The sequence below is a fragment of the Ranitomeya imitator genome, chromosome 3, assembly GCF_032444005.1.
Source record: "Ranitomeya imitator isolate aRanImi1 chromosome 3, aRanImi1.pri, whole genome shotgun sequence".
In the NCBI taxonomy this organism is placed as follows: domain Eukaryota; kingdom Metazoa; phylum Chordata; class Amphibia; order Anura; family Dendrobatidae; genus Ranitomeya; species Ranitomeya imitator.
The window spans coordinates 70,204,607-70,227,413 of record NC_091284.1 but is presented as its reverse complement, the minus strand read 5'-3'; the positions used below and the strand labels follow the sequence as shown (position 1 = coordinate 70,227,413).

At 42.1% G+C, this 22,807-nt stretch overlaps 1 protein-coding gene across 1 annotated transcript in view; it reads right to left on the bottom strand.

The window, feature by feature from the left end:
* Positions 1 to 22,807, bottom strand: part of CADM2 (cell adhesion molecule 2) — a 2,470,210-nt gene that overhangs the window by 1,487,300 nt on the left and 960,103 nt on the right. Inside the window, exon 2 of the mRNA XM_069760974.1 lies at positions 3,213 to 3,248. The gene's annotated coding sequence lies outside the window, so the exon portion shown is untranslated. The remainder of the gene's footprint in view (positions 1 to 3,212; positions 3,249 to 22,807) is intronic.

Sequence of the window (22,807 nt, the reverse complement as noted above, 5' to 3'; positions counted from 1 at the left end):
CCGGCTCAAGCATAGAGCACACATTAACTAGAAGAGTCTGAAAAGTAGTGTCGTCACTCAGAAGAGGACCAGAATGGAGCTGGATCCCAGAAAAGACAGAAGGGTGTGAGTATATTAACAAACTAAAACTACACTACATACACATATTAACATGTTTAATCCCTTTCCGAAGTTGGGCATAATAGTACACTCACGTCGGAATCCCCCCCTTTGACATGGGCTATGGCGCTGTGCCCACATCTTCTCCAGCACATGTCAGCTATTTTGAACATCTGACATGTGCCTCTAACAGTCGCTGGTGGAATCATAATCCACCCGTGGCTGTTAAACTGTTAAATGCCACTGTTAAACTCTGGCAGTGGCATTTAACTCATGTTTCCTACAAGAGTGCCGGAAATCCCGCTCATCAGTGGCCCTGTCACATGATCACAGGTCACTGTTGGGTTGGCATGACAACCAGAGGTCTACAGCAGACTTCTACGGTTGTCACTGCTGGATTGCTATGAGCGCCACCAGGTGGTCAGCGCTCATAGCAATTGAGCATTTCTGCAACATACAGGCGATCTGATCATCGCATGTACGTAGCAGAGCCGATCGGACAACTGCAGATTCTAGTCTCCCATGAAGACTATTGAAGCATTCAAAAAGCCAAAAAAAAGCTTTTAAAAATATTTTAAAAAATTTTAAAAAAATAAAAGTTCAAGTGAAACATACACATATTTGGTCTCGCCGAGTTCAGAATTGTCCGATCTATCAATAAAATAAAGAATGAACCCAATTGGTATTCAGCGTAATGAGAAAATAATTAAAAATGGCAGAATTCCTTTTTTTTTGTTGCCGCTACATTGCAATAAAATGCAATCACGTGCGATCAAAATATCGTATCTACACCAAAATGGTATCAATAAAAACATCAGCTCGGCGCTCAAAAAATAAACTCTCATCCAGCTCCAAATCACAAAAGTTTGGATTTTTTTTTCACCACTTAAATAGAAAAGAACCTAGACAGGTTTGGTGTCTATGAACTCGTAATGACCTGGAGAAACATATTGGCAGGTCACTTTTAGCATTTAGTGAACATGATAAAAAAACAAAAAACAACTTTGGAATTGCAATTTTTTTGAAATTTCACCACGCTTGAAATGTTTCCAATTTCCAGTATGCGATATGTTAAAACCAATGGTGTCATTCAAAAGTACAACTTGTTCTGCAAAAACAAGCCCTCACATGGCCATTTTTGCAGAAAAATAAAAAAAAATGTATGGCTCTGGGAAGAACGGGAGTGAAAAATGAAAGTTGACACCTTGAATTCTTTTTCATGTTCCTTATTTCATAAATTCTGAATCAAAGCAGAAATTAAGCTCATGTCCATGAGCTGATTCTCCAGAGAACATGAGTCATGTAGAAAGACTATGACCCAAAACATACAAATAGTTTTACAAAAGAAGAATAAAGTTGAAGTTTAATGGCCAAGTCAAAGTCGTGAACTTTTTTTTGTTATGTATAAAATGTTGTGGATGTACCTGAAATAAGACATTCATGGTAAAAAATCCACCAACCTAAAGTAATAGAATTTGCTTTGTAGAGGAGAATTAGCTAAAATTGATCCCATCCAATGTGCAGGACTAATCAATGATATTTGGTTAAATTTGTCCAGAAATATGGAGAATTCTGAAGGGTTTACAAACATTGAAGCACCACTCTATATCCCACCCTCATGAGAGCTGCCCTTGTAACAAGATAATTCACATTATTTTCTTCACCTCAGACTAGAGTTGAGCGATACCGTCCGATACTTGAAAGTATCGGTATCAGATAGTATCGGCCGATACCCGAAAAGTATCGGATATCGCCAATACCGATACCCGATACCAATACAAGTCAATGGGACACCAAGTATCGGAAGGTATCCTGATGGTTCCCAGGGTCTGAAGGAGAGGAAACTCTCCTTCAGGCCCTGGGATTCATATTAATGTGTAAAATAAAGAATTAAAATAAAAAATATTGATATACTTACCTCTCCGGGGGCCCCTGGACATCACCGCTGGTAACCGGCAGCTTTCTTTGCTTACAATGAGCGCGTTTAGGGCCTTCCATGACGTCATGGCTTCTGATTGGTCGCGTGCCGCTCATGTGACCGCCACGCGACCAATCACAAGCCGCAACGTCATTCTCAGGTCCTAAATTCCTAGAATGAGGAGTTTAGGGCCTGAGAATGACGTCTTCTTTTAAGCAAAGAAGGCTGCCGGTTACCAGCGGTGATGTCCAGGGGCCTCCGGAGAGGTAAGTATATCAATATTTTTTATTTTAATTCTTTATTTTACACATTAATATGGATCCGATACCGATTCCCGATACCACAAAAGTATCGGAACTCGGTATCGGAATTCCAATACCGCAAGTATCGGCCGATACCCGATACTTGCGGTATCGGAATGCTCAACACTACCTCTGACTGGTTTCAGGTTCTGTTTACTTGTTGCAAATATGTTCTGCTTTTTGCCACAATGTTTTTATTGTGATTGAGAAAAATTACAACAAACCATGGCATTATCACCACAAGTGCAACAAAAAAAGAAACGAGCCACAACATTTGTGTACACCCGCAATGTTATTGCTGATCAGAAAAAGTTTAGCATGAGACCATAACTACAACATCATGCATTTACAGTAAAAATCATTTTAACATCCCACCACCTTCTTAGAGTATGTCTGTGTGAATTATGGACCATTAAATATGAGACTTGGATACTTTTTCAGCTTCTGCACAGATAGATTATAGATAGATAGATAGATAGATAGATAGATAGATAGATTAGATAGATAGGTAGATAGATAGATAGATAGATAGATAGATAGATAGATAGATAGATAGATAGATAGATAGATAGATAGATAGATAGAAAGAAAGAAAGATAATAGATAGGTATAAGTATAAAAAAAACTGGAGGCAGCACACCAAAACAATACTGTAAAAAGTGTTTTTAATGGTCCATTGTAGCTCACACTTCTGAACAGAAACATCACCACATTGAGCCATTTAAAAAAAAAATCACTTTTTATACTATTTTTAATGTGCTGACGCCATTTCTTTTTCATAGATAGATAGATAGATAGATAGATAGATAGATAGATAGATGATAAAATATGGAAGATATATACATATTAATTTATATCCTTTTCATATATAAAAACATAGTGAAACATCTTACTATTATGTGGAAACACCAAAACATCAAAAGCATTACCTGTAAAATAAATGAAACTGCTGTTAGTGAGACAAAGAGGCACATTTTATTTATATAAATATATAAATTTATTTATATACTAGCTGAAGAGCCCGGCGTTGCCTGGGCATAGTAAATATCTGTGGTTAGTTATTGCACCTCACTTGTCTTATTTTCCCATCACGCCTCTCATTTTCTCCCTCACACCTCTCATTTTCCCCTCACGCCTCTTATTTTCCCCCTCACTCCTCTCATTCCCCCCTAACACTTGTCATTTCGACCTCACATCTGTCATTTTCCGATCACTCCACTATTTTCCCTCACTCCTCTCATTTTCACCTCACACCTCTCATTTTCACCTCAGTATATACATGTCTGTCATCTCCCTTATATATAGTATACACCTGTATGTCATCTCCTGTATATAGTATATACCTGTATGTCATCTCCCCTGTATATAGTAGTATAGTAATAGTTGAGTTGCGTGTTGTTACATGCATGTAGTGACTTTTGTGAGATGAGTTTTGTGTGGCGACATGCGTGTAGCAACATTTTGTGTGTCGAGTTGCATGTTACAGGTTAGTGTAGCAAGTTGTGTGCAGCAAGTTTTTCGCATGGCGAGTTTTGCGCATGGCGAGTTTTATGTGTGGTGCCTTATGAGTATGTGCAAGTTTAGTGTGAGGCAACTGTTGCATGTGTTGCAACTTTTGTGCATGTGGCAATTTTTCCGCGGGTGCAAGTTTTGCGTGTGGAGAGTTTTCCCATGAGGTGAGTTTTGCACGTGCGGCGAGTTTTGCGTGAGCCTAGTTTTGCATGTGGCGAGTATTACGCGAGGCGAGTTTTGAGCAGCGACTTTTGTGTTTCGACTTTCATGTGGCGAGGTTGGTGTATGTGTGGTGAAATGTATGCTGAGTGTGGCATATGTGTTCAAGCACGTGGTAGTGTGTGGCGCATTTTGTGTGTGTGTTCATATCCCCGTGTATGGTGAGTATTCCATGTCGGGGCTCCACCTTAGCAACTGTACGGTATATACTCTTTGGCGCCATCGCTCTCATTCTTTAAGTCCCCCTTGTTCACATCTGGCAGCTGTCAATTTGCCTCCAACACTTTTCCTTTCACTTTTTCCCCATTATGTAGATAGGGGCAAAATTGTTTGGTGAATTGGAAAGCGCAGGGTTAAAATTTCACCTCACAATATAGCCTATGACGCTCTCGGGGTCCAAACGTGTGACTGTGCAAAATTTTGTGGCTGTAGCTGCGATGGTTCAGATGCCAATCCCGGACATACACACACACACACACATACACACACACATTCAGCTTTATATAATATATATATATATATATATATATATATATATATATATATATATATATATATATATATATATATATACTACAGGATTAAAATAAACTATTGCATTATAAAACCTCTAAACTGGGGAAGTGTTTTCATTTTTTCAAAGGCAGCCATGTGTTTTTAATCCTAGAAAACCCCTATTAAGGCACATCAATATCAAATGCAAATTTTTCATTACAACATTCCCTCCAATCTCAAAAAATAATTATAGGACACACGTATAATATGTGAAATTAAATAATGTATGCAAAATATGGAAACAAATCTTTGCAACAGACAAAATAATTGAACATGAAAATACCAGCAATGTAGATTAGGGTACACAATTTAACCCCTTTCTGCCATCGGACGGGATAGTACTTCTAATGGCAGAACCCCGGCTTTGATGTTGGCTGCGGCAGTAAGCCAGCATCAGAGCCGGGACATATCAGCTGTTTTGAACAACTGACATGTGCCCACAATTGGCATGGATGGAATCGCAATCCGCCCCCGCCTATTCACTAGTTAAATGCCGCTGTCAAACTCTGACAGCAGCATTTAACAAGTGCTTCAGGCCATACGGCCGTAAATGCGCTCACCTGTGACCCTCGACACATGATGGGGGGTCATCAGTGCGTCGGCATGACAACCAAAGGTCTCTGTGGTTGTTGATGCCAGATTGCTGTGAGCGCCGTGAACGGGCGATCAAAAGAATGTATCTGCACCAAAATGGTATCATTAAAAATGTCAGTTTGGCACCCAAAAAGTAAGACCTCACCCGACCCAATGTTAGGACTGGCAGAACGCACCGAGTAAAAGGTGAGACGTTATTAGGTGCGTTCGCAGTCCGGGGTCCACCGTGCAGGTGAGAACCAACTGCTGGCAAATGGCAGCGCTATATGGTGGTGTAAGCGAACCCTGTTAAGTCACAGGGCCGCGGTAATGCACAAAAGAGCGCAAGCAAGGAGTCACCGAGCTCAGTCCCAAGACTTGGGATTTGAGTTCATCTAGACTACTTGCGCTCGACACCGCTACTGGGTGTAAGAGGTGAACTTAAATAATAGAGCACAAGAGTGCGAACTGTGCTGTACTGGCGGATGCCACTAACCACCCATTCAACCTACAAGAGCCATAGAGTACAAAAGTCCCAATATAAAAAGTATCACATTTTTATTACACCAAATTAAGGTAACAATAACAGACATTAAGTCACAAAAAAGGCATAAGACGGTTGGTGCACAGTGTCAAAAAGAAACCATTGTGCGTATCCACACATATAAATAACAGGCACGGGATCGATTAAAGAATCTTGCCAACATTAGTATCAGTATAACATTAATTTACAATGGGCCTCCTTGTATAAAGATTCACTAGTTAAGGTGTACATACATAATATGAAAAGAGTTTTTACTCCCAATCAATTAGTCATACAGGTAAGCAAGACATTGTTGTTCAGACACTATCTCACAAATCTGTTGTGCAACAAAAGTCAATTGCATAAAGCATACATATAATTTCACAGGAGATAATCTCACCATTAGTAGCCTGTGTGTGGTCACGCCTAACATTGGACGACAGCCCCAATGCGCGTTTCACGTGGGCTTCCTCGGGGGGCCGTCACTAACCACCCAGACTTGGGCTAAGGAAGCACTCTTATGGTGTGTGGTGCCACACTGGCGGTCACAGCAATAGACGCTGTTTCGTGGGTTAATGCTGTGAGTTAAGTCAGGCGCTAGATAGCAGCCCTACACCATATGTGAACAGTCATACAATAGGGAGGGGATTTTAAAGAACGACTTTCTCTCAACTACACACACACGTATACAAATGTACACTAGCATATGGCTGTGCGGTCATGCGAACCTTATATAGCTGCAGCATGTACAGGACCTTCCCAGAAGGACCAATGAGAGGCTACCACAGAAGTTGAGCACCTTCAGGACCTTCCTGGAGGACCAATGGGATCTGCTGTAGTATCTGAGCATGTGACCCTTGATCTCCAATGGGAGATCTTGCCCTGGGCATGCTCAGAAGGGGAAAAGCAGGACTTAGTCACAAAAGAATCTGCTCGCCGCTGCCCAGCACTGGCTTCAATGACGGAAGCTGGAAAAGCAGTAGTAACCCTTTGCACAGAGTGAGACTGAGCAAGATGCTGGGACCGACATCTCCGCTGAGCAGACTCTACTGCGGCAGGAGAAGAATGAGAGACCACAGCAGAGATGGCCCGAGATTTCCCCCTGTGCAGAGGCGGGAACTTGACCCATTACACCCGAGATCACAAAAATTGGAGATGCTATGTTTATCAGAAAATGGCACCATTTTTTATTTTTTTTTTAGCAAAATTTGGAATTTTTTTCACCACTTAGGTAAAAAGAACCTAGATATGTTTGGTGTCTATGAACTCATTATAATTGTAGATTGTAAGCTTGCGAGCAGGGACCTCACCCCTAATGTCACTGTTTATATTGTCTTAACTTGTACTGAATTTATTGTCTGTACATGTCCCTGCTTAATTGTAAAGTGCTGCGGAATATGTTGGCGCTATATAAATACAAATTATTATTATTATTATTATTATTATTATAATGGCAGGTAAATTTTAGTATTTAGTGAACCTAGCAAAAAAGCCAAACAAAAACAAGTGTGGGATTGCACTTTTTTGCAATTTCCCCGCAGTTGGAATTTTTTTCCCATTTTTTAGTACAAGACATGGTAAAACCAATGGTAACGTTCAAATTTACAACTCGTCCCACAAAAAATAAGCCCTTACAGGGCCATATTGACATAAAAATAAGAAAGTTATGTCTCTTGGAAGAGGGGAGTGAAAAATGAAAAAGGAAACCCGAAAAAAGCTCTGAGGGTTAAGGGGTTAAAATAATTTTCGCAAAGTAACACTTTTTTTAGTAACTCCAGGATGAATTTTTCTACAAGTCACTGTCTAGAATCTCACTGTATTTAAGATATGAAGAGTTACTTCTTTACTCACTACTGTAATTAAAAAATCAAAATATCTATGTACTAATAATAATAATCTTTATTTATATAGCGCCAACATATTCCGCAGCGCTTTACAGTTTAACAGTTTCAAACACAACAGTCATAAGTAACAACGTTAACAATACAATAATTAAAGCAAAATAAGACGCCCCTGTTCATGAGAGCTTACAATCTACAATGAGGTGGGGGAGATACAAAGCACAGGTGCGTATTTACAATGATGTATTTACAATGATGGACAGCCATCTTCAGGGGGTGGGGGGTAGATGGAGATAGTGAATGGGCTACACACACACAAACATAAAATGACTTTGATTAGTGAACGTGGTAGGCTGCTCTGAACAAATGTGTTTTGAGCGAGCGCCTAAAACTATACAAATTGTGGATGGTCATAATATCTTGGGGTAGAGCATTCCAGAGGATTGGCGCAGCACGGGAGAAGTCTTGGCTCATTTGACTCATCAAATTTAATGGAGTTAAAAGCTATTTATCATGCCATACGTAATTTTCTTCCACAGCTGCAAGGACCTCATACAAGAGTTCTATCAGACAACACCACTGCAGTAGCATATTTAATGTAGATTATTATGCTATGTATCATGTGCTAGTATTCTAGATCTAGAAACGTTTATTACTTATTAGTAATTATTTTAAAGATATTCTACTACAAATATACAAAGTTTTACCACTTGAAGACTAGGCTCATAGCACTGTATTTTTTTCATCGGAGAGAATCCTACCAATCATGATAATCATAGTCGTAACAAACTGTGAAAACATTTCTCCATCTTCTCCATTCTGTCAGTCAGTAGGAATCGGACTGTACTCAGCTGTCATCCACGTCCAGTCTGATATTTTTTAAGGATTCATTGACTTACATGGCCGAGTGCAATTCAAAATGGATTCCAACTCAAGCATGCTGTGATTTTTTTCCTCAGAAAAGATCGTTCCGAGGAATATATTAGACCTATGCAAAGCCCCACAGAATAAAATTTGTCCAAATGTGACCCTATGTTCTGTTGAATTACACTTGAACTGAAAATATAGCCATGTTCACAAGTGCTTAGGGAGATCAGTAACTCTACCAAAATTTGTTTCAGGCAGACTTAGGGTACCGTCACACTGAAACGACGCTGCAGCGATGCGACACACAGACAGCTCTCCAGCGACCAACGATCCCGAGGTCCCCGGTAGCCAGGGTAAACATCGGGTTACTAAGCGCAGGGCCACGCTTAGTAACCCGATGTTTACCCTGGTTACCAGCGTAAACATTAAAAAAACAAACACTACATACTTACCTTCAGCTGTCTGTCCCCGGCGCTCTGCTTTCCTCTGCACTGTCAGCGCCGGTCAGCCGGAAAGCAGAGGGGTGACGTCACAGACAGCTGAAGGTAAGTATGTAGTGTTTGTTTTTTTAACGTTTACGCTGGTAACCAGGGTAAACATTGGGTTACTAAGCGCGGCCCTGCGCTTAGTAACCCGATGGTTACCCTGGTTACCAGTGAAGACATCGCTGAATCGGCATCACACATGCCGATTCAGCAATGTCAGCAGGAGATCCAGCGACGAAAGAAAGTTTCAAACGATCTGCTACGACGTACGATTCTCAGCAGGGTCCCTGATCGCAGTAGCGTGTCAGACACAGCGAGATCGTAACGATATCGCTGGAACGTCACGGATCGTGCCGTCCTAGCGATCAAAGTGCCACTGTGTGACGGTACCCTAAGTTTTAGTCTAAATCTAAAGTTTCCTGAAAAAAGAAAGTTGATGAATGGGTGCCAATTCCTGCTGGTGAAGCTCAGCAACAGATGTGTGAAAAAGTGTTTGTCACATTTAAATGTTTCAGATCATCAAACAAATTAAATATTAGACAAAGATAACACAAGTAAACACAAAACTAATATTAAGAGAAAAATCAATCTAAACCTGCAGGGCACTGTTTATAAAAGTGATTGCCGCCCACCCTTAAAACATAAATTAGCTGTGGTTTATAACATCTTTGGGAAGCTGAGTTCAAATCAAATTCCCTAGCCATATGCTGGCCCTAATCACTTAAATAGGGCCTGCCTGACCAAGTGAAGCAGACCAAAAGCTTCTCAAATGCTAGACTTCATGCTGCAATCTAAAGAAATTCTGGAACAAATGAGAAACAAAGTAAGTAAGATCTATCAGTCTGGGAAAGGTAACAAAGACATTTCTCAAGCTTTGGGACTCCAGAGAACCACAGTGAGAGCCACTATCGACAAAAGGTGAAATCATGGAACAGTAGTGAACTTTCTCAGGAGAGGCCGTCAGACCAAAATTACACCAAAAGCGCAGTGATGACTCATCCAAGAGGCCACAAAAGAATCCACAACTATATCCAGAGAACTGCAGGCCTCAATTTCATCAGTTAAGGTCTGTGTTCATGACTCCACTATAAGAAAGAGACTGGGTAAAAATGGCCTGCATGGCAGAGTTTCAAGATGAAAACCACTGCACCTGGATATTTGGGCCCAGTGTGTTCGGCTGAATAGTTACAAAAAGGTAAGATTCGGGTACCAGAACAGTACATGGACCCAAACCCGAACCTCATTCACTTTGATGGGGGGCCTGAACAACAGTGTTTGCTGCACTGTAATGTGCATGACAGAGTGGCAAAAACTGCTTCTGATCGCCGGTAAAATCATCTCTGCCGGTCATAGAGCCATGGTTCCCACGCTGTCAGAAGACAGGGTGAGTACTCAGATGTGATCAGAGGTATAAAGTTTACTTTAAGTCACTGGTGTCAGCTGATGGGACAACTACTCCCATCATCCGACACCTGCTGTTGCTAATAACAGAAAGAGCAGGAGCGGCAGATGGGAGTATTCATCAACAGCTCTTGCGCTGTAAATAAATAATTTAAAAAAATCCCGGCGTGGGTTCCCCTTTATTTTTGTTAAAAAGCCAGGCAAAACTCACAGCTGGGGGCTGGAACCCTCAGTTGTCAGCTTCAGCAAGGCTAATTATCAAAAATAGAGTGTACCAACACCATATGTTTAATTATTTATATAAATCGCAAAAAAACAGCGTGGGGTCCCTCCAATTTGGACAACCTTGCTAAAGCAGACAGCTGGGGCTGCTATTCTCAGCTGTCCATGGATATTGGCCCCCCAGCTTAAAAATATTAGCCCACAGCTGCCAAGAAAAGGCACATCTATTAGATGCGCCAATTTGCCTGTCTCTTCCCACTGCCCTGTAGCAGTGGCAAGTGGGGTGATAGATGGGGGGTTGATGTCACTTTTGTATTGTCCGGTGACATCAAGCCTCGAGGTTAGTAATAGAGAGGCATCTGTATGAAAACACAGTGTTAGGGGTCGAGTTCCTGCCTCTGCACAGGGGGAATCTCGGGCCATCTCCGCTGCGGTCTCCCATTCTTCTCCTGCCGCAGTGGAGCCTGCTCAGCGGAGACGTCGATCCCAGCGTCTGGCTCAGTCTGACTCTGTGCTAAGAGTTACTGCTGTGTTTCCTGCTTCTCCCTTTGAAGTCAGTGCTGGGCAGCAGCGAGCGGACGCTTCTGGGGCTAAGTCCTGCTTTTCACATTCTGAGCATGCCCTGAGTAAGATCTCTCAGTGGAGATCGAGGGTCACATGATCAGATACTGCAGCTAAGGTCCTTGTAGCTGCTAGGACTAAATCCTGCTTTGCACTCTGAGCATGCCCAGGGCGAGATCTCTCAGTGGAGATCCAGGGTCACATGCTCAGGTGCTGCAGCACTCCATTGGTCCTTCTTTGTAAGGTCCTAAACATGCTGCAACTATTTAAGGCTCGCATGGCCGCACGGCCATGCGCTAGTATCAAGTCATATGTGCTTTGCGCCAGTGTGGTTATGCATAAGTGTGTTCAGGGACCCGGCTGAAATAAGCCCCTAGAATACCGGCACCTCCGGTGAGGAGATTGTATGAGAGTGTTCAGGGACCCGGCTGAAATAAGCCCCTAGAATACCGGCTTCTCGGGTGAGGAGATTGCATGTTTTATAACCACAGACTGCTATCAGCTTGGCAGTAAGCTTGTGCTCCTGTGAGGCTAACAGGGCGCAGTGCTTTCCTCTCGCGGCTGCTCTGTGAGGTAACAGAGCTAGTCTATACCGCCAAACAGTGCCACCATTCACTAGCAGCAGGTTCTCCCTGCACGGTGGACCCCGGGCTGCGAACGCACCATTTATAATAAATATCTATTTCTACTCGGTGCGTTCCGCTAGCCCTAACAGTATACTAGCGCCAGGGTCTGGCTAGTAAATGGCGGACGGTCAGCGTTTACAGCAGTACATCCAGCAGCTGGAGGGTAGGTTGGCGGCTCTCGAGCGCACAACCTCAGCTGTGGATGTTACCGCAGTCGCTGTTCAGGCTGCAAGTGTAGCTGCAGCCAGTTTGTCCTCTGCCACCCCTGCTCCGACTTTATCCCGTCTCCCGCTTCAAGACAAGTTTGCTGGTGACAGTAAACAATGTCGGGGATTCGTGAGTCAGTGCTCCATACATCTTGAGCTTCTGGCTGCACGTTTTCCTACGGAACGGGCGAAAGTGGGATTTATTTTATCCCTTTTATCGGGCAGGGCGTTGGAGTGGGCAACGCCGCTATGGGAGCGCAATGATCATGTGGTACAGAGTGCTCCTCTCTTCTTGGACGCTCTGAAACAGGTCTTTTTGGGACCTCGTGTCACCCACGATACCGCGCTCCAATTGTTGGCTACAACCCAGGGTTCGTCCATGGTCAGCCAGTTCACCGTTCAATTCCGGACTCTGGTCTCGGAGCTGGAGTGGCCGGATAAAGTCCTTATTCCGGTGTTCTGGAGAGGACTGGCAGACCATGTGAAGGACGCCTTGGCCACCAGGGAGATTCCCGCCACACTGGAGGAGCTTATTTCTCTATCTACCCGCATCGACCTCCGTTTTAACGAGCGGAGGTTGGAGCGGGCCCAGTGTAGGCAGAGGTTTCGGCTGGCTCCCACCTTTGCCAGACCTCTAGAATCTTCCGTTCAGGCGTCCGACTCCCATGAGGCCATGGAGGTCTCTCGAGTGGGACCTAAGTCTCAGACCGCTCAAGTACCCGTGGTTTGCAGAAATTGCCAGCAAGAGGGACATTATGCCAATAAATGTCCACGGCGGTTGGGTAAACGACCGTGTCTAGTGACCCTTGGAGGAGGTTCTCTAGACACAGCGGCTTTTTCCTCCAAGCTGTCCTTCAAGGGGACAATCATATTAGGCTCTCACTCTCTGACAGTCGAGCTTTGTGTGGACTCCGGAGCTGAGGGGAATTTCATGTCCTCGGCTTTTGCTCTGCGCCATGCAATACCTCTGGTGATGCTCGCCAAACCGGTGACTGTCAGAGTAGTGAACGGGTCAACACTTCCATCTCAGATCACACACCAGACTGTCCCTTTCACGTTAGATATGTCCCCATCCCACCAGGAGATAGTTTCCCTTCTTGTCCTTCCCGAGGGAATGGATGAGATTCTGATGGGAATACCCTGGCTCCGTTTCCACTCCCCACATATTGAGTGGTCCTCTGGGAGGATATTGGGTTGGAGTGAATCCTGTAAGGGCAGATGTGTGAAAGAGTGCGTTCAGGTTTCCACCACTGAGATACCCGCAGATCTCTCTTCTCTCCCCAAATACTATTGGTCCTATGCAGACGTCTTCTCCAAAAAGGCTGCGGAGACCCTTCCACCTCACCGCCCCTATGACTGTCCTATAGATCTCTTGCCTGGAGCAGAACCTCCTCGGGGACGTGTCTATCCCCTCTCTCTTCCGGAAACGGAGGCCATGTCCCAATACATCCAGGAGAATTTGGCAAGAGGGTTCATTAGGAAGTCAGTGTCACCAGCAGGGGCAGGGTTCTTCTTCGTGCAGAAGAAGAATGGAGAATTACGTCCTTGCATAGATTACAGGGGTCTTAACGCCATCACCGTTAAAAATAAGTATCCGCTGCCCCTGATTTCTGAGCTTTTTGATAGGCTAAGGGGAGCTAAGGTATTTACCAAATTGGATCTGCGGGGTGCTTATAACCTGATTCGCATCCGTGAGGGGGACGAATGGAAGATGGCGTTTAACACCAGAGATGGGCACTATGAGTATCTGGTGATGCCCTTCGGGCTCTGTAATGCCCCAGCCGTTTTCCAAGACTTTGTCAATGACATCTTCCGGGATATGCTTTCCACCTCGGTCGTAGTCTATCTGGATGATATTCTCATCTTTTCTCCAGATATTGACTCCCACCAGAGAGATGTTGGCAGAGTCTTCGACCTCTTACGGGCAAATTCTCTCTACGCAAATTTGGAGAAGTGTATGTTTGAGCAGGAGTCTTTACCTTTCCTGGGCTATATCATCTCCACCCAGGGATTGGCTATGGATCCTGCCAAACTACAGGCTGTGCTTTCCTCTCGCGGCTGCTCTGTGAGGTAACAGAGCTAGTCTACACCGCCAAACAGTGCCACCATTCGCTAGCAGCAGGTTCTCCCTGCACGGTTGGCCCCCGGGCTGCGAACGCACCATTTATAATAAATATCTATTTCTACTCAGTGCGTTCCGCTAGCCCTAACACACAGACACCCAGAATAAAGTCCTTTAATTGAAAAAGTGACACAGACTCCTTTAACCCCTTCATGACCGGGGGATTTTTGGTTTTTCCGTGTTCGTTTTTCGCTCCCCTCCTTCCCAGAGCCATAACTTTTTTATTTTTCTGTCAATTTGGCCATGTGAGGGCTTATTTTTTGCGGGACGGGTTGTACTTTTGAACGACATCATTGGTTTTAGCATGTCGTGTACTAGAAAACAGGAAAAAAATTCCAAGTGCGGTGAAATTGCAAAAAAAGTGCAATCCCACATTGGTTTTTTGTTTGGCTTTTTTGCTAGGTTCACTAAATGCTAAAACTGACCTGCCATTATGATTCTCCAGGTCATTACGAGTTCATAGACACCAAACATGACTAGGTTATTTTTTATCTAAGTGGTGAAAAAAAATTCCAAACTTTGCTAAAAAAAAAAAAAAAAAAATTGCGCCATTTTCCGATACTCGTAGTGTCTCCATTTTTCATCATCTGGGGTCGGTTGAGGGCTTATTTTTTGCATTATTTTATACATCGCCACGCCAAATAAACAGCGTATCATCGATGTATCTGCCATACCAATGAATACATGCAGAAAACGGATTGGAAACTGCAAAGAGGTGTGAATACTCCCAATAAGACATGACCAGATTTGCTAGGGAAGGTGAAAATTTAGCCCCCATGGCCACACCTGTGCATTGTAAAAAATATTCAGAATCAAAAGAAAAGAAATTATGCGTCAAAAGAAAATAAGTTACCTGTAAAATAAAATTAATCAGATCACTTGAATATGAACTATACTTGTTCAGATGGAATTGTAACGCTTGTATTGCAACATTGTGAGGGATACAAGTATATAAAGAAACGACATCGCAAACTTAGCCAAGTATACTCCAATTTCCATTTCTTTTTTGTTATGATACCCAGTATATCTTTGGTGTCCTTAATATATCCTGGGGTCCTGGATACCAATGGCTGTAGTAAAGAATGAAGCCACTGGCCAAGAAATTCATTTAAAGATCCTACACTAGAGACTATGGGTCTCATAGGTGGAAAAGCAGCTTGTTTATGAATTTTAGGAAGCCCATATAAAATGGGCATCACTGGATGAGAAACTCGTAAAAAATCAGCCTGTTTAATGGTCAGAACCCCCAAAGATATTCCCTCTTCAATAATTTTGTCAATTTCAGATTTAAATGAGGGGGTAGGATCAGAAGTCAATTTTTTGTAAATATTAGTGTCTGCTAAAGATTTTAAAATTTCATTTTTATAGTCAGAGGAATTCATGATGACAATTATGCCTCCTTTATCACTAGTTTTTATAACTATGTCATTCATATCTTTTATCTCCTGAATAGCTCGTTTCTGGTTTATAGATAAATTGTGTTTGACTGAAACCCTTTGATTCTGCAGGGTTTTAAGATCTCGCTCCACTATTTCTTGAAATGTATTCATACATTCAGCCCGAGACTGCAAAGGATAAAAAAAGGGGTTCTTTGTTACCAAATCTAGAGATTGATTGACCAATTTATTGGATTCAGTATCCTGATCCTGTAAATCCTGCAGAATCAAAAGGGACATTTGTTCATGAAAATCCAAAGAATGAAAAACATTTGTTGTCCCATAATGTTCCTCAGACAAATATTCTTGTTCAGCTGAAAAAAAATGTTTTTTAATTGTAAGATTCCGAATGAATTTGTTGATGTCCAAGATTGTTGCAAAAAGATTAAAGTCTTGATCCGGCGCAAAATTTAAACCAAAAGACAATACTTCCAATTGGTCTTGTGTAAAAGATCTAGATGATAAATTTATAACATTGTTATTCATCTCATTGCACCCTTCCTGCGGCGGGTCTGCACACCATATAGACTTTCTGTGCTTCCTCCCACCGCGCCTTTTGCGTTTTTTGGCTTATTCACATGTCTAATGGGACTGGTATCTGTGAGCTCATTGAGGGAGGCATCCGATGTGCTGCAGCCATTATCGTCAGAATCCCCCTCTCTTGAGCTAAAGCTTACAAAACGCTTGTTCTCCGCGCGGTGGGGATATTCACAGAGCGTTACTTACCAGAGAAGCGTTCTGGATCTTTAATCTAGGTAAAAGGTTTCCAGGTGGTTTGAACAAACGAAATGAACTAATGTTTCATTACTAGCAATGTCCCTCCCTCTGTATTTCTTCATTGTCTTTATGTCTTTATTTTTATTCATTGTGCATTGTTTATTGTTCATTATCTATTGTATATATCCTTCTGCACATTATTGTTTTGAATTTATTGGGTACATTTGTGAATTTTTTTTTTTTTTTACCTATGTATCACATGACATTTTTCTAGCATTTGATTGGTGCTATATTGTATATATACCGGATATGTCATTTAGCAGATCAGCTGTGATAAAGACCGCTTGGTCGAAACGCGTCGCTCGCCTTACTATGTGTATGATGCCATCCCAGGAGTTGTCTCCTTATTTTAATATGTTGGATTAAACTTTTATATTTTATTTGGAAGCTGGATCATCTTTTCGTTTTTAGGCTAAGAACCACTGGGGAATGAATTGCTGCTAGCGCGGCATCAGTGACTAGTGGTGATGTCACTGAGGCTGCGTTCCCAGCTGGGCTGAACTGCGGTGACCTCACTAAATTCCCCGCTAACACTATGAGAAAAACTGTCACTGTGATAGCGGGGATGTTTAAATGAATAAGGTGTATGTGTCATTTTTCAATTAAAGGACTTTATTCTTGATGTCTGTGTTTTCATACAATGTGACTATGGGATTAGTAATGGGGGCGTCTTACAGATGCCTCTGCATTACTAACCTTGGGGCTTGATGTTACTGGACAATACAAAGGTGACATCAACCCCCCAACTATCACCCTACTTGCCACTACTACAGGGCAAGTGGAAAGAGCTGGGCAAAGTGCCAAAACTGGCAAATCTAATAGATGTACCATTTCTGGGCAGCTGCAGGCTGCTGTTTTGAAACTAGGGGTCCAATGTCCATGGCCCTTTACAAGCCTGAGACCACCAGCCCCCAGCTATCTGCTTTAGCAAGATTGATTGTTAAAAATTGGGGGGACCCCATGCCGTTTGTTTTTAATTATTTATTTAAATAATTAAAAAATAGGGCATATGGACCCCTTTATTCTTGATAACTAGCCTTGCTGAAGCTGACAGCTGAGGGATGCAGTCCCCAGCTGTGAGTTTTGCCTGGCTGGTTATCAAAAATAGGGGAACCCCACGCCATTTTTAAAAAAAAATATTTATTTACAGCACAGGAGGGGCTGATGCATTCTCCCATCTGCCACTCCTTTTCTCGCTTTTATTAGCGGCAGATGGTTTCCTATTATGGAAGCAGTTGTCCCATCAGCTGATGCCAGTGACTGGAGGTAAACTTTATACCTCTGATCACGGCTGAGCTCTCGAGCTGTCTTTTGACAGTGTGGGAACCATGGCTCTCAGACTGGCATGGATGATTTCACTGGCGATCAGAGGCAGTTTTGCCGCGCTGTCATGCACATGAAAGTGCGTCAAACACCTGATGTTCGTGCAGCTAAACCCGATCAGTAACACAGACTTCCTGGTGAAATCCATGTTCCGTGTCCATGCCCAAACAGTAGGTGTTCAGTATGGACGCCGAACTTTACTGTTCAGGTTCGCACATCTTTATTCACTGGTTCTCTGCTAGGGTTTTGGGCACTACCGACACGATAGCTCATAATGTCAATTGAGCTGGTGATCACTTAAATTTTTTATAGATTTATGCAAAATTGAATCTCAAAAATGTTGGGATTCACCAGAATCTAATAATAATTTTTTTTACTAAATTTGATGTTAGGGGTCGAGTTCCCGCTTCTGCACAGGGGGAATCTCGAGCCACCTCCGCTGCGGTCTCCCATTCTTGTCCAGCCGCAGTGGAGTCTGCTCAGCAAGGACGTCGGTCCCAGCGTCTTGCTCATTCTCACTCTGTTCTGAGAGTTACTGCTGCTTCTCCAGTCTCTGCTATTAAAGTCTGTGCTGGTCAGCAGCGAGCGGACTTCTCTGGGACTAAGTCCTTGTCTGCACGTACTGAGCATGCCCAGCGTAAGGTCTCCCATTGGAGATCGAGGGTCATGTGCTCAGGCTCTGCAGCACATTCCATTGGTCCTTTTGGCAGGTCCTAGAAGGGCAAAAGTGCTATGGCCATTTCCTGTGCTGCTGCTATATAAACTGCGCATGACCGCACGGCCATGCGCTAGTATTGTCAAACAATTGCTAATGTGTGTATGTTGTGAGTGCAAGTCGTCCTTGGATACCCCTACCCTATAGTATGACTGTTCGCGGAAGGTGTATGGCTGCTACCTAGCGCCCAACTTATCCTACAGCACTAGACACACATTATAGCGTCCAGTTGCTGTGTCCGCCAGTACGGCGCCGTGCACTTCCTCTGTGCTTTCCTTACCCAAGTCTGGGTGGTTAGTGGCGTTCGTCAGTGCGGCACTGCATGCTCTTCTGTTTCATTTCACACCCAGTTGCGGTGTTGCGCCAGCAAGGGTCTAATCGGACTTCAATCCCAGTTGGCGATTTAGGTGCGGTACCACGGTCCTGTGCCTTAACAGGATTGCTTCTTTCACGCTGGGTGAGGTTAACCCACGCGTGTATACTCTAGTGTACCGCCATATAGTCTGCAAATTGCTAGCAGCAGGTTTTAACCTGCACGGTGGACCCCGGACTGCGAACGCATCTATACCATCTGTCTTGGTGCGTTCCGCCAGTCCTAACATTTGATTTGCTTCAATCATCTCTACTCTTTAGTAATGTAGTAGTACAAATCTAAATATATCAGTCATTGACATTTATGTGGATCTTTAGCGAAAAAGAAAAGCTTTTTAACCATCCTTAAAAATAAGTCATATTTATAGTTAATTAACAATGATTGCGACTATCTAAAAACATTCCAAGTTTAATGCAATTAAAGTCTTTGTTATCTTCATGTCAATTGAAATCTTTCGCCTTAATCATTTTTATTTTTAGTTCTCTGAAACTGCATTTAACATTAACAATAGGATTCCGTACCTTCTCTCAGCTCAGACATAACCCTTCTTTTTGATTTCTACAGATCTCAATAGGTGCTTATGAAATATTGGTATGGAATAATAACAGCTCTAAAAGGACACCTTTTTCATTCACATCCATATAAAACCATTATCGCACTACTAATGAAATATTGCAAATATACTGCTTAAAAATGAACTTTCCAGATATTGAACTGCATCGTCTTAAATGAAGTTAAACCTTAGTCTAGTGACTCTAATATAGCTGCTATAAAGGAGGCTCTACCTTATTACATAAATTTCTCTATCTTATGCAAAAATTGAGTCAATGTAATGCATCTATTGAAAGAGTTAGTCATTTTTGAAGATATAAACAATAAAAAAAGCATGAACCGCACCTCCAAAAATCATACATTGATCTAATGGCACTAGGCAAAACTAAATATATAACCGAACATGAGGTTCTTAGTTTAGCATTCTAATCAGACTGTATGAAGCGCACTGCCACTTCACAGTGAACCTCTTAGTGGCTCCCTAATGGAGTGGAGCCATGCGCAGACTACCACAGCAGAAAAAATGCTTCTTGGACCAGCACTCCTCACATTTGGCACAGGTGATTTTAAATTAGCTGAAGACTGCAAAGAAAGGGGTCTAGCCTATTTTTGCTCTCACCACTGGAGACCTTGAGGAAAGTGAGTATCAATGCTCCTTTTATTTGGTGTGGGTGCTGTGTGGCGGCCATTGCTGCTGTGGCTTTGTGCTGGTGGGTCGGAGCGGTCTGGAGTCATGGGAACTCAGTCTTGCAGCATGGGCGCTGTGAGGCACTAGGCCGTCCACCCTGCTGTTGCATTCTTGCTGTGGCGGTGGTGGGCACCCTGCTCCACTCCGTTAGGGTGATAGGGACCCACTAAGAGGTTCACTGTGAAATGGCAGTGGGCTTCATACAAGTCTAATCAGAATGTTAAACTAAGAATCTCATTTTCAGTTATAGGTATATGTTTTTCCTAGCGGCATTAGATCATTGTATGATTTTTGGAGGTGCGGTTCATGCTTCTTCTTTTTTGGTGTGTAGCATTTTTGACAATATAATAATGGATGAAATAAAGAAAATTCTTTATTCCAATAACTAATTTATTTTGAATAACAACCTTGCCACATCCATCATGATCATTTGTGGATTATCTGATTTTTATGTGGCAATGATATACTGTACAGTATTTTCAAAATTTTACTTTCTTAAAGGTGTTTTCTATGCATAGACATAAAATTAGAGATGAATGAATCTTTTAAAATTTGAATTCACCAACTTCATTACATTTTTCCAAATAATTTAATTTGCGGAAAATAAATTTGCACAAATCTCAATACTGAAAAGCTTGTAATTGCTCGTAAAATACATGTGGGCAAGAGGAAAGAGAGAAAACCCCGCAGAGAGATAAAGACCACTAACCATAAAAGCTTGCACTCTACAGGAAAGAGACTTACTCAGTGACCCTAGAGATTGAAAATTTCTCTCCTGTGGAAACTATGTTCCACTGAGAACCGCTGATCTTTGATAACCCAGGTACTGACCACCACTGTACAAGGTATGATAGTCCACTAGATGTCTGAGCTGCAGGGCATTATGGGGGATCCCGCGAGGCAATGCAAAATGATTTTTGCCTGCCCTCTGATGCCTCAGAAGATGTGGGAAATCATACCAGGCAAATTTTTCTTTTGGAAATCGTGAATTGAATGTAAAGATTTTTTAATTTGTGTTAAAATGCAAGATTCAGGAAATTTAACTAAAACTCATTCCTCCACAAATCAGTCTGCTCATCTCTACTTAAAAGGCTATTTACTTCTACTTGACAATTTCATCTTTATTTTCGAGGATGGATTTATTTTTTTATCTTATAATTTATGGCTTTTTGCCTTAGGGATGGGTTACCGCTGCATTCTGACAGCAGTAGAAAAATATGCTCAGTGTTTAAATGTCTTTCCATTGTCAGCAATGCCCTGAAGCTGGGTAGATATAGTCCTTATAAACAGGGAAAAAATGGTTGAGGAGGTCAGGATGGCAGGAACCCTAAGAGGCAGCGATCATACTATCATAGAATTTTGGATTACTAGAGGAGGATGACCTGTGAAGTCTCAGACTTCAAGGTTGGACTTCAAAAAGGCAAATTTTAAGGGACTCAGAAAGAGGATAGGATGGATCCAATGGCTTGATGTCCTTAGGGACAAAAATGCTCAGGAAGGATGGGAAATTTTTAAAAATGAGATTCTCAAAGCACAATCATTAACAATCCATAAAAGAGAGAAGAATAGGAAGGAAGCATTTAAGGAAACCATGATGGGTGAACACAAAACTTAAAGAGATGCTAAAACAAAGAAAGAAATTAGTGATGAGCAAATAGCATTGTTGCTCGGGTCTCCCCGAGCATGCTCGGGTGATCTCCGAGTATTTGTTAGTGCTTGGAGATTTAGTTTTCATCACCTCAGCTGCATGATTTATGGCTGCATGACAGCCTGAATACATGTGGGAGTTCCCTAACAAACAGGCATTCTTCATATGTATTCAGCCTGTCTAGCAGCTGTAAATCATGCAGCTGAGGTGACGAAAACTTAATCTTTCTCCGAGCACACCAAAATACTCAGAGATCACATGAGCGTGCTCAGGAGACCCGAGCAACAATGCTATTTGCTTATCACTAAAAGAAATGTTTCTCAAATGGAAAGAAGGAAGCATATCTAAAGAAGAATATAATGCTGTGTACAGACCCTACTGGGCATGCATCAGATTATCAAAGCTGATAAAAATAAGGCTTGCAAGACACATCAAAAGCAATAAAAAAAGGATTTTGGGGGTATGAGAAAAGTAAAAGAAAAGTCAGAGATGCTATAGGATTTTGACAGGATGAAAATGGTGAAGTGATAAAAAATTATATTGAGAAGGCCACACTTTAAATTCCTATGTTGCATCTGTTTTCCTTTAGAAAGTAAAAATAACATTAACTGATCTTTACTGTACTATTGAAGGAATAGAAGAATCCGCTCTATCTATTAGCAGAAAGATAGCGAGGGAACATTTAGCTAACATAAATGAATTCAAGTCTCCAGGTCCAGATGAATTACATCTTTGTCTACTGAAGGAGGTAGTAGAGGAAATTAGTGAACCACTCACCATAATCTTTAAAAATGCTTGGAGAACAAAAGTTCCATAAGACTGGAAAAGAGCAAATGTTGTCCCTATCTTCAAAAAGAAGAAGGTGAACCCAGAGAACTATAGGCCTGTGAGCCTGACTCCCATACCAGGCATACCAGGAAAGATATTTGAACAAATTATTAAATAATGTGTATGCAAGTACCTGGATAAGAATGAACTGATTAACCAGAGACAGCCTGAATTTGTAACTAATATGTCATGCAGACTAACTTAATTTCCTTCTATGAAAGAATCACAGACCAGGCGGATCAGGGAAATGCAGTAGATGTAGTATATCTTGACTTCAAAAAAGCAATTGACAAAGTATCTCATACCATCCTTATAAAAAGATATACAAGTATGGAATAGACAAGGTAACTCTTACATGGATTCATAGCTGGCTTAGTGATTGCACTCAAAGAGTAGTCATAAATGGCTGCACATCCAGTTGGAAAAATGTCTCAA